The 3449-nt window shown below is 35.2% G+C and overlaps 1 long non-coding RNA gene across 1 annotated transcript; it reads right to left on the bottom strand.

Moving 5' to 3' along the window:
- Positions 1–2385: 2385 nt before the first annotated feature.
- Positions 2386–3443, bottom strand: LOC115033306. Its single transcript, XR_003838639.1, has 3 exons — positions 3041–3443; positions 2869–2977; positions 2386–2802 (listed from the first exon to the last, which is right to left on the bottom strand). It is a non-coding gene; the product is annotated as an uncharacterized LOC115033306 (long non-coding RNA).
- Positions 3444–3449: the final 6 nt, after the last annotated feature.

Here is a 3449-nt window from a genome sequence, read left to right as displayed (position 1 = left end):
GACAAAAATTGGTAATGGTGATGTGCTAGAGGATGATGAACGAGCAATAATAGAGTCAAGATTTTTTACTAAAGCAGAAGTGGATGCTCGCTGTCCAGGTGTGATTCGTATATTTAATACAAATCAATCTGTTAATGAATACAACCACCAAATATTAATCTCAGCCGAAGAAAAAGTTGTTTCAACAGCCAGAGATACTTACATTGGTTGTTCATCGGACAATCAAGCCGCACTTATGCGTCAAAAAGTTCATAAAATGTCACTGATTGATACCGGTGGATTACCATATGAAACAATTTTTGTCATGGGTATTCTATACTTATTGACAACCAATATTGATGTTGCCGATGGTTTAGCAAATGGTGCTGTTGGGAAATTGGTTCATCTCGATCGAAATGATGCAGGAGAAGTAACTGTTGTATGGCTTGATTTTTCTGATAACCCAAACATAGGGATAAAAATAAGAAGAAAAGTTTCTGCTCATATGGTTGCTAATAACATCAGTCGGACAGCAGTTCCAATTTCTAGGAAATCAGCAACCATCAACTTGAATCAGAGTAAAACGATTAATGTTAAGCGCAATCATATACCTGTGGTTTGTGCCTGTGCAACAACAATTCACAAATCACAAGGAAGTACCTATGGCCAAATTGTGTATGAATATGACAAAAAACACTCGCAGTCCTTACTGTACGTAGCTTTGTCACGTGTTACGAATTTAGAAGGACTGTTCATTATCACGAAAAACGATGACAACAAATTTTATCATGGACGGAGAATGACTGATTCTACATCACGTCTGCGTGATGAATTTAGAAGACTTTCTGCCCAACGCCTCGTCACAATTGACAGACGGATAAATGATTTCATTAACGCACACAAAGGAGGACTATCACTTTTTAGTCTCAACTGCCAAGGTATTCAGTCTCATTGTCCTGATATTTGTGACACGGTCCTGGAAAATTCGAAAGTATTAATTTTCTCAGAGGTCTACCAAAAGCATCGACTTCCTAATACTACTGATGAGAATATAAATATCCCAAATTTCAATTGTGTCATCAGTTATAGACGACCAAATATATCACATGGAGGAGTAGCGATTTATCACCATGCTAATGACACAATTCACGTTGTAAGTCCAAGAATGTCTGTGGAAGTTAGTCCATCGCAATATTTTGGAGCATTAGTAACATCAGTTGGTGATATATGTTTTGCTAAATGTAAACGACCAAAATGACAAATCATTCTCATCGTAGCAGTTTACATTTCACCAAACAGCAATATACCTGATATAATTAGATTTTTGCATAAATCGTTGCTGCCTTATACACCTGTAGGTGGTTCAGAACTCGGCACTGGAGAAGACAAAATACCAATTATTTTAAGTGGCGACTTCAATGTCAGGTTTGACTGTCCAGAGTCTCAGCCGTTGACAAATTTTTTACGTCAAAAATTCAATTTAACTATGAATAATAATCCGACGATTCCAACAACGAGATCCGGCACCACTATAGATGCCATATTCACAAGATACCTCAATAATGTCCAATCACAAAATTACATTTCTTATTTCAGTTACCATAAACCAATAATTACAGTTGTACCCATAGAACCACAAAATCCCGAAGCACAAATTCAAGAAATATCGTTATAAATTAGTTCATTGATATTAAGTAATTATAATTATTATTAATAATATTATATTAGTCAATAAGTTATAATAATTACCATTTTATTTAATTAAATTAATAAACATATTGTTCATGTTTTTTATAAAAATTGTCATTGTGTATTTTATGTTTATTCTATTTTAAACAACTGACCCAAAATTCTACCGGCCATTAATTAACATAAAATTATTATTATTATTATTATTACAAAACCTCATATCAGTTGTATGACTGAAAGAAGTTTAACTTCATCCCCGCGTACTTCTTACACGCTCGACTTTTTTTTATTAATATGTTGCTGCTAATAGGTATTAAAAAATTTGGAAAGTCATTTCACTAATCGGTACTGAAAAACAGGTTTATGGTTTAATTATTGCAATTAGTCTAATGACCGTTGCCAAGCTATTTGAACAGCACCTATATACATATTATAATCATTGATTATAAATACTTATATTATTTATATATATAAATATAAACGTATTTATCAATGATATAATATACTAATTGTCACAGATAACACTTAACTACTTTTTATTCTCAACAACAATATTATTAATTATTTTATGTATCAACAATACGATTATTTTTCAGGTCAGTATTAAACAACAGTGTACGCTATACAAATATTTTCAATTGATTACAACACTTGCCCGACAATGTCATACAATGTGGGATTTTAATAAAACTACTAAATTTAAACAACCAGTGGACTACAGTTATAATGATTAATTATCTTTTAGCACATTTTGTGAAGTAAACTCTATTCTGATGAATAAAATCAAGATAAGGTTTTCAACACTTACATTTCATACCAGCAACACACATCACTTACCTATTTTATTATTACTAATAATATATTACTGTTGTTGACCAACTACTAAAATATTTAATGACACACCTCACACACAATTGTCAATTGACAAACGTTACAGTTACAGTTTATAAAACAATTGGGAACAAGGAAATAATAAATAACAATAAAAGTTACATGAAATGGTGCTTTATTCATTCTGAAAAATATTTAAAAAATACAATTGTTAAATAAATTATGAAGTAGACGAAATCGTCCAATTGAAACTTACCAGCCTCCATCACCTCCCACCGCCCAATTTCTGCCGACCCGATCACACTGAAAATGATGTATATAATTAATTTTTTTTAATATTCTTATTTATATAATATTGACTATTCTTACATTGGAGTTGCAGAGGTTGAGGTGGCGGTCGTGAACCCCACCTCCGATTTGGGGGTCGAGGCTGCGGCCGGCTCCCCCCACCGCCCTGGGAGTTTGACTGACAAAACTACTGAAAACAATACATTTTATGTTTTTGATGATGATTGACATATTTTGGTATTTGCGATCTTACCTTCTCCCACGGCCCCGCCGCCTCGACCCTCGCTGCTGCCGTTGTTGTTTCGAACGAGAGTTGTTCCCACGGTTCAGACACCCGAGGGCATTATTGTCAGATAATGGCTCGCAGTTCGTTTCCAAGGCAATGGGAGAGGCACTCAAGAAGTGGGGAGTGGAAGGTTGGATGACACCAGTATACCACCCACGTGCCAACCAGGTAGAAAGGCGAAATCAAGAGTTGAAGAAAGGGTTACGAACCCTACTTGTTGATAAGCCTCATCATCAGTGGGATGTCTTTCTGCCACACGTGTTGTTCTCCGTAAGAAAACAGAGAGAGAACCGAAACACCGGACAGTCACCGGCCAAAATGATGTTTGGCCGGGAGATCAGGGCCCCTGGAAATTGGCAGCTCAAGCTGGCCGAAA

The sequence above is a fragment of the Acyrthosiphon pisum genome, chromosome X (genome assembly GCF_005508785.2).
Source record: "Acyrthosiphon pisum isolate AL4f chromosome X, pea_aphid_22Mar2018_4r6ur, whole genome shotgun sequence".
NCBI lineage: Eukaryota > Metazoa > Arthropoda > Insecta > Hemiptera > Aphididae > Acyrthosiphon > Acyrthosiphon pisum.
The sequence above is the reverse complement of the archived record's forward strand: the minus strand, read 5'-3'. Positions and strand labels throughout refer to the sequence as shown.